Here is a 10,000-nt window from a genome sequence, read left to right as displayed (position 1 = left end):
CGCTTTGAGACCGCGACCTGTTCACTGACAAAATTGTGAATCTGACGGCTTTTGTGTTATTTTAAATGGCTTATAAACACCTTCCATGCTGCAATTGTTATATATATATATATATATATATATATATATATATATATATATGTACATATATATATTGTATCCCGGCTGTAAGGCCTTATTTCCATATACGGCCAGCTTAATTTTATTCATCGTTAGTCGAAAGACGTCTGTTGTTATGTCCCGTTATTATTCCTACTGTATTTGTGTAACATTGTTAATTTTTTTCCGTCCTTGTTTTTGTATACATTCGCTGCTTTCTTCCAAGGAATCTAATGCTCTTAGCTTAGTTTTTCCTTGGGACTGGCCAGATTGGAGCAATATCGAGAATAACCAGCCGAAATTGCAAAGATAATCTGGATCTCGACTGAAGAGAGAAAACTCCGAATGACATGTCCATGTTTTCTTTGTATCATTTATCTGTATGTTTTGTCCCTTTCTTGTATCACCTAACTGTCTGGATGTTTTGCGTTCTTGTCCCATTCTGTATTATATATCTATATATATATATATATATATATATATATATATATAATTTAGAGAAGAACCAATGATATACAATTCAAAGAATGACGGAGACCAATCACCATCCAGAAAAGCGTACTCTACAAAATACTAATTTAAAAATCTATAAGATCTAAAAAAAAAGTATAAAATCCATTAAAATCTATAAAATACTAGACTAAAAATTTAATTCAACTTAGTAAATTGATAAAATAGAAGGTAAAGTGTTGACTACACACGTTTCGTGGCCACATAATAGCAGGAAAAAAACCAGTACAATTCACAATAAATTGATCAGGATTATATTCTACTCAAAATACAGTCACTCCTCAGGTCTCTGGAAAAATAAGAATATAAATAACATATCTTAATAAATAAATATATATATATATATATATATATATCATCATCATCATATATATATATATATATATATATCATGATCATCATCATAGCAGTTAAATCCCTCAAAACACCCTACTGTCTTAATCTGACAATTCTGCCTATTATGTAGTTTGAATGAGAAACTGTAACTAAGGATTAAGATTATTAACCCCACAGAGAGAGGAAAGAAGAGAGACAGCATAGCGACGGTTTTGTACTCCCCTTGTTGCTAGCGAAAAGGCATGAGCCGACTGTCTGAGCAACTGGTTGTTTTACTGGTGGAACAAACAGGACATAAAGATTACAAAAATAGCGATTCTCACTTTGAAACTAATGATTTTGAAAATCTTTTCAGATTATGGAACGCCCAGCACTCTCATGTATCCATGCTTAAATTTCAGCACGATTGGATAAACAATACTCGAGTTATAAGTGCACAAATAGACAGACAGGATGGATTTTATATATTAAGATATATATATATATATATATATATATATATATATATATATATATATATATATATATATATGTATACACACATTTATATATATATATATTCTTTTTCTCTGTTACTCTTTTTTACTTGTTTCAGTCATTTGACTGTGGCCATGCTGGAACACTGCCTTTAGTCGAGCAATTCGACCCCAGGACTTTAGCCTAGTACTTAATCTATTGGTCTCTTTTGCCGAACCGCTAGGTTACAGGGACGTAAACACACCACCATCGGTTGTCAAGCGATGTTGGGGTGGGGGACAAACACAGACACACACACATACATATGTATATATATATATATATATACATACGGCGGGCTTTCAGTTTCCGGTATTGTGTAGTTTGTCACATAATTACTTTTGTATAACGTGGTTTGATGTGGAATGCTACTGAAACAATTGTAACTGATATTAATCAAAAGCCATAATGATATTTTCATTTTTGTCTTCTGAATAAACCCTGTGAAAATATCTTCTAAATCATTCTGTCAGTGATTAGTACCCAGATTCCCTACACCAGCAGACTGCATTTTATGAAATCACAACATCAAATACCAGTTTTATCGTGTAGATAGCTGGGAATTTGCACACAAACACACACACACACACACACACACACACATATATATATCCGTTTTATAAAACAGGAACACCATTAGATTATGGATATGTTATTGATGCTCGTTGAACCAGTTGACAAAAACAGGGAGGCTGTGATGTAATTGCTCGACATGTTTGAAACAACAGCCAAGTCTCCGAAAAATAATTTTTACCAAAATTTCAATTTTTTAAAATCAACTCCTCCTATTCCATACCACCCAGCTATCGGGATAAAGACATCATCCCCACAGACAGCAATATGGAATAACTCAACACATTTGTGCTAACGTTTCTTATTTCTTTATTGCTCATAAGGGGTTACACACAGAGGGGACAAACGGATTAAGTCGATTAACTGGTACTTATTTAATCGACCTCTGTGGAATTTGAACTCAGAACGTAGCGGCAGACGAAATACCGCTAAGCATTTCGCCCGGCTCTCACACACACACACACACACATACACGTTTTAGTCAGTTCGTAAATGTTGTTGGCACTCCGTCGCTTACGACGTCGAGGGTTCCAGTTGATCCGATCAACGGAACAGCCTGCTCGTGAAATTAACGTGCAAGTGGCTGAGCATTCCACAGATACGTGTACCCTTAACATACTTCTCGGGGATATTCAGTGTGACACAGTGTGACAAGGCTGACCCTTTGAATTACAGGCACAACAGAAACAGGAAGTAAGAGTGAGAGAAAGTTGTGGTGGAAGAATATAGCAGGGTTCGCCACCATCCCTTGCCGGAGCCTCGTAGAGCTTTAGGTGTTTTCGCTCAATAAACACTCACAACGCCCGGTCTGGGAATCGAAACCGCGAGTCCGCTGCCCTAACCACTGGGCCACTGCGCCTCCACTAGTCAGTTCGTAAATAAATAAAGAGAAATTGTGTGGAGCTTTAAGGGAGGTGAGAGTCTACCTTTCCTTACTATAAAATGAAAAATCATCTCTACTATAGACAAAGGGTTCAAGACATGGTCACGCAGTTCTGGAAATCCAACACACGTGGTCCTTTGACTCCATCTACCAAGATCTCCCACCACCAGCATTCATGTTTTCTATAAAGCTTAACCAAGAAACATCCTTTCTCCAAAGTGCACAAAAATTTAATCATCTTCTTCAGACTCAAGCGTAAACCATTGAGTGTGATCTCAATTAGAGATGCACATAAAAGAGTGCTTTGAAGAGAAGAAAATAGGGCATCAGATTTAATGACATTGCCAAAATGCTGTCCAAAGGCACTCTCGAATTCCCGTTAATCATTTCCCTACTTTTCTGGTGGGTTTTTTCCCCCGTTTGAACTCACCCAAGCGCTGCATTATTTAAAATCAACTTCTAACTTTAGCTGCAATATTTCTAAGCTTCCACTTGTTCTTGCTCTTTTTTTTTCTAGGCTTAGTTAATTAAGAATATTATCATTCCTGCGCCAGTGCGTACGCGTACACACACACACACACACACACACACACACACACACACACACACACACACGCACGTACACGCACACACACACACACACACACACGTACACACACACACGCACGCACACACAGGTACACACATGCGTACACACACATTCTCTCTCACATACACATATAAAGTAAAGTAGCAAAAATAAAAGAACGGAAAAATAACATAAAACAATGTCTGCCTGTACACACACACACACACACACACACACACACACACACACACACACACACATTTATACATAGATACGCATGCATATATGAACGTGTGAGAGAGAGGAGGAGAGAAGTGATTATATATGGGTCTGTATAAGTTATTAACAACATTTCGTTCAAGTATTCCAATCTTCCCCCACCTCTCAGCGGCACACAGACACACACACACACACAGACACACACACACACACCTATTCTTTCCCTTTCTTTAATCGTCCCGTATATTGTTAACCCTCTCCCATCACTGCATCGTCTCCCACCAACACCACACGAATATAATAGGAAAAAGGTGTCTGTGATCTAAAGCAATCACTTAATCGATATGCCTAGTTTATCGATTGATGTTTGGTCAAACTGTGTCATTGACTTACTTTGTTGCCACGATGCCTCCCCCCCCCTTACTTATTGCAAGAAGGAAAACAACAACAACAACGACAACACACAATGTCAACACAACGTGAAACCTATGTTGGAACGTCGATGCAGTCGTCAAGTAAGAAATAGTAGCCTTATTTCACTCAAATCACACCCTAAAGTCTTACAAAATAATAATAATAATAATAATATTAATAATTATTATCATTATTATTATTATTATTATTATTATTATTATTATTATTATTTTTATTTTGTAAGACTCAGAAGAGCATTATCGCTGTGAAAACAACATCCATTCATGATTTTTTTTTTTTTAAATACATATTTTACCTGTGAATTTGCGTGTATAAACTGGGAATGCATACGACGAGTTTCTCTGCCCTAGGTGTACGGAAAACACTCGGCGAGAAATGGAAGAAAATTTGAAGAAAGAAGAAAAAAAAACAACATAATAATAATAATAATAGTAATAATAATAATAATAATAATAATAATAAATGCCCGGATGCAGTACCAGTCAGTGGCTCTCATGGCTTCTGATCTTAATTGATTGGAAGTGTTATCATGTACATTGTTTTGTCTTAGCAAATATTCTGCTTAATACCACAGATTTGCTTGTCAGTTGTTTGACCTTAACCAGTTGAGCATGTCCCTTGGTGGCTGACGATATGTGCATCTCTGATCATGAGCAGAAGTAGTGGGGGAGCATCATAGCCATGTGTTGAAAGGAGCTCTTTGGGGTTTGAATAATTCGCCTTTGGAAACATGGGTGTTTTGCTCAACATCCTTAAACAAACCTTATTCAGGGACCTTTTGAGCGGGATGGGCTACTCGACTTGATGAAAATTCTAACTGGGCCCCCACCTGCAAGGTCATGCGCTGTTTATCTTGATATGAGATCACCATGTCACGCACATATGGTTGTGATGCATGTGCCTGGTGTACCCTTATCAGACGGGTAGTCATGATGGGTATACTGGGCTTCGTATATTTTACCCCAGTGTCACTTTGATGGCATGCACTGCTCTCTCACTCAATAATAATAATAATAATAATAATAATAATAATAATCTTTTCTTTATTAATCACTGAGGATTTATTTAAAGGATTTGGGATGATACAGCACAATGGAAAGTGAATGGGATTGGAACGTGCAAATAAGGAAAAACGATAAAAGTTACAAGTAGAATCCCCAAAAGAAGGAGACTTCCAAGGGCTTCTCCTGGAAACCCCACAAAACCACGATCACCCTGACCTCCAGGGCAAGTGCTGTCTCCTCTCCGCATGCTTAGAGTAGACCCGTTCACTCGAGCCATTCGCGCTATATTCACCCACCTTTTGACAAAATTGCTGGGAGGCAACACTTCCCTCTCTATCCTCACTTTCCTCTTAAAATGGAACTTGAAAAAGTTGATGAGGGTATGGCCAAAGAAGAAAGTGTCTGTCTTCAGCCCTTTCAACCTGGTCCACCACACAACCTCTTTCGCTAAGGTCACCAGACGAGCATTGGGTATGATAAAGAAACTAAAAACATTTGAACAAAAACGTAGAAGCTACATATATTGGAGTCTCAACACTACACGTTATTCGAAAAACAAAAGAACCTGCCAGAGACACCCTACATCCTACGTAAGACATCAATTCAATTTAATAATGCAACACAAACAAAACAATTCACAAACACAAGACATACTCTATAAAGTAACCATCCAGTAAAATAAACAACCATCATAGCATGTACTCTATATGTCGGATACCCAACAGAATACAACTTGTATGACACACACAACACACAATACAAACACTAACACAAACAAAAGACTACATCCGGATCCCATAACAAAACAAAATGATGCAATACAATACCGGGAAGTGTTTGCACTCCCCCTACAGAACACACAATGCTGCACACACCCCAGCAACATGGAGGAGTGGCCGGTGATGCAGTAGAAATCTGCTTAACACTTTTTTTGTTTGAAATGCTTTGCGGTATTTCGTCTGCCGCTACGTTCTGAGTTCAAATTCCGCGGAGGTCGACTTAGGCTTTCATCCTTTCGGAGTCGATTAAATAAGTACCAGTTACGCACTGGGGTCGATGTAATCGACTTAATCCGTTTGTCTGTCCTTGTTTGTCCCCTCTATGTTTAGCACCTTGTGGGCAATAAAGAAATAAGAAATGGGCCACAGTCCTACTTTGAAGGAGATCATATTTTTTTTTCGAAATGAATGTTTCCTGCAAAAGTCTCAAGACTTCTGGAATGAGTCATGTAATGTACATACACGCGCGCGCGCGCATGCAGTACCCTAGCTAGATAGATAGATCGATAAATGTGTATACGTATGAATGTATACATACATATATGCATACACCTATATATTATACATTTGTTGTTGGCACTCCGTCGCTTACGACGTCGAGGGTTCCAGTTGATCCGATCAACGGAACAGCCTGCTTGTAAAATTAACGTGCAAGTGGCTGAGCACTCCACAGACACATGTACCCTTAACGTAGTTCTCGAGGATATTCAGCGTGACACAGTGTGACAAGGCTGACCCTTTGAATTACAGGCACAACAGAAACAGGAAGAAAGAGTGAGAGAAAGTTGTGGTAAAAGAGTACAGCAGGGTTCGCCACCATCCTCTGCCGGAGCCTCGTGGAGCTTTTAGGTGTTTTCGCTCAATAAACACTCACAACGCCCGTTCTGGGAGTCGAAACCGCAATCCTATGGCCGGGAGTCCGCTGCTCTAACCACTGAGCCATTGCGCCTCCGCATATTTATATATTATATAATATGTTAACACATACTTATACATGTGTGTCTGTGTATGATACATATATGCATTCATGTATATACATATATAGGTACACACACACAAACAAACACGCACACTCACACACACATATATATATTTATATATATATTTGGCACAATGAAATAGAAAAAACTCTGACGAGAATTCAACAAAATACCACAATGCCTTATATTTGGCATTCTCAAGCTTGAAACACTCCACTGACTTCATAACTGATATTTATAAATGTAAGAACTGAAGCTGGGTACCCTGTGAGATTCGTTTCCCTGTAACCCAGCCAGTATCTCTGTACACGGACACTCAAATGACATTTGATGTCCTTTTAAGACTGATATATAATTTAAATGATACAAAAACGTTTATTTCAACAGTTGGAGTGACAGATATTCCGAAACATTTTCAGATATTTAAATGTGCACTGAAGGAAGCAGATTCCTTAACTGTCCAAAATATGCAAATATATACAGTTATTTGGAGTGGTTATTGCATATCATATATATATATATACATACATACATATATATATATATATATATATATATATATATATATATATATATATATATATATATATATATATATATATATATATATATATTATATAAAGGATCGTGGGTAAGGCCAGAACAACGCGTAGTGAATGCAAGGCAAATCACAAGAAAAATATATGAATTACTGTAGACTTAGCTTGCACTCAATATTTTGAAGTTGTGACCCCATTTTCGAGAAATTTGAGAGCAGCCATTGAATGAGAATACACACAAATACCAAACGAATTGTTTTATGATGATTGCGATTCCATTGCTTCGCGTTGTCAGCGGTGCCTGGATCAGAACGGACGTCAATTTGGAAACAGGCGTTGACAAAACAATAAAATAATGTCTGTAGATTCTACTAAATTTTGAAAATGAAATGTATTTTAATAAACACCTACTTTACAATTATTTAAAGTGTGTATACATTTTCTGGAGACTCCCTGTATATGTGTGTGTGTGTGTGTGTGTGTGTTTATATATATATATATATATATATATATATATATATCAAATGGTATTTGGTTCAACTTCATTTTCCCCAATGATATGGAGTAATTCCTGGACAAATGTATAAGTTTTTTTGATCATGTGACTGGCCATGTGCAAAGCCTTGCCTCACATTAAAATACTTCGTTTGGTTTTTAATATCGCCATTACTGTCTCTATTATGTATTGCATATTTTGGCTGTTCGTGGCAGAAAAAAAGGTAAAAACACTCCCCAAAATTTCATGTTGGAACGAAGGCACGTGTCAACGTGAATAGTAAATACTCAGAGCATCTGCTGTTATAAGTCGCTAATGATGCCTCATTTGTCAGTAGAGTTTTGTATATTGTGTTAGTCGGAGTGGTGTCCTCATCTTAGTAGTTACTTTTACTAAATTTCGGCTGTGCACGTTCCAGCGTTAATCGGGTGTCTTGTGATTCACCTTTCCATGTTTGAAAGTTTTACCATAAATTTTCGACGGACTTAGCTGTGAAAGCTAGATCACCACCATACAAAATCCTCCCCCCCGCACGAGCACCTGATCCCAAATGCTTCAGTTAAGACCTGAACAAACTATAATAAACAGAAGAAGATTAGAACTGAGCTCTACATGACACCTACAAGCAGTTTTAATTTTTCACTGAATTAATCCTTAACACTCAGCTTGCTGACGGCTTATCTGTAGCGGTTTACATCATTCTTGCAAGCCACTCATCAAGTTTTTCCAGTTTTTCTAGTTTTTATAAGAGTCAGAAAACAACGTGGTATTCTATCAAAGGCATTCTCTATAACGACTTACTCTTTACAAAGATCTCCTGTAGTTGTCTCTCTAGGAAGAGATACCCTCTTCAGGAAGAGGGTATCACTGCCACCTAGCCCTAAAACAAGCCCGAGCAGCATTTCTTCTAAGCCAGTTCTTTTCTTGTTCATCTGAGCTATAACATTTTCTGTTACTTTCGTAACCTGGTCCGTCAGTTTGATGCATATTTACTCGTTCTTTGTCCTTGTAGCAGCTGATGTAGAGACTGCTACGATAGTCATTGTTTACGACATCGCCGTCTATTAAACAAATCTCCTGACGAATGAGTAGCACTTGTCGCATTTCTTTGAATATTTTCAACTTCTCAAGTGACTACTCGTGGTAAGTCCAGTTGCTTTCTCTGCCTTCTCACGCACACACACACACACACACACACACACACACACTCTCTCTCTCTCTCTCTCACACACACACACACACACACTCTCTCTCTCTCTCTCACACACACACACGAACATATGTAGAGTAGCATTTTTAAAAGTATAGCTGTCAGCTTAAATAACTGATCCCACTTTTGTATCTATTTGATGCAGTCTTTCTCTCTTTCTCTCTCTCTCTCTCTTTGTCTTTCTGTCTCCATGACTCTCTTTCTCTGTCTCTCCTTCACGCACTTTCTTCTCATTCAACAGTCTCTTATAGAAGCATCGCTATACATCTTATTTCTCAGAATAGGTGAGACCTAGTTTGCCGATATCATTCTGTATATACTTTTCTTCGACGACATCTCTCCATACTATTTATAACTTCTCTTCTAACCACTCTTTTGTTCCTTTTCCAGTCTTTCTAATCCTGTCTCTTAGCTTTTATGGCTCTGTCCACTATAACATTCTGCCATCATGTCACAAACTGTCTTGCTGAAACAAGATTCCAGATACAGATCTGATCTCTAGCAGGGTCGTTTCATCGATACTTCCAGTTATCATCTTTGCTCCTTATCTTCCCCTGTTTCTTGTCATCCACTTCAACTTAAACGTCTTTGGACATACATTTTGCGTGGGATATTTCAGCTTTGCATCACCGCGAATCATACATGTTACTTGTATGATTCGGAAGCATCAGCTTAGACTGTTTGGTCATGTTGCTCAATTTTCCGAGTTGCATCCTGCGTACTGTTTTCTCTTCGTCTCTGAGAATTCGACTGGTGTGACGGCTCATGGTCACGGCAGATGAAGAAGTATTTTGCAGAGTGAGATGGAACATTACTCAGAGGGTTGCCCAGGAAGACCCGAGCAGATACAGAG

The sequence above is a fragment of the Octopus bimaculoides genome, chromosome 11 (genome assembly GCF_046866305.1).
Source record: "Octopus bimaculoides isolate indiv1 chromosome 11, ASM4686630v1, whole genome shotgun sequence".
NCBI classification, from domain to species: domain Eukaryota; kingdom Metazoa; phylum Mollusca; class Cephalopoda; order Octopoda; family Octopodidae; genus Octopus; species Octopus bimaculoides.
Note: the sequence above shows the minus strand (reverse complement) of the source record.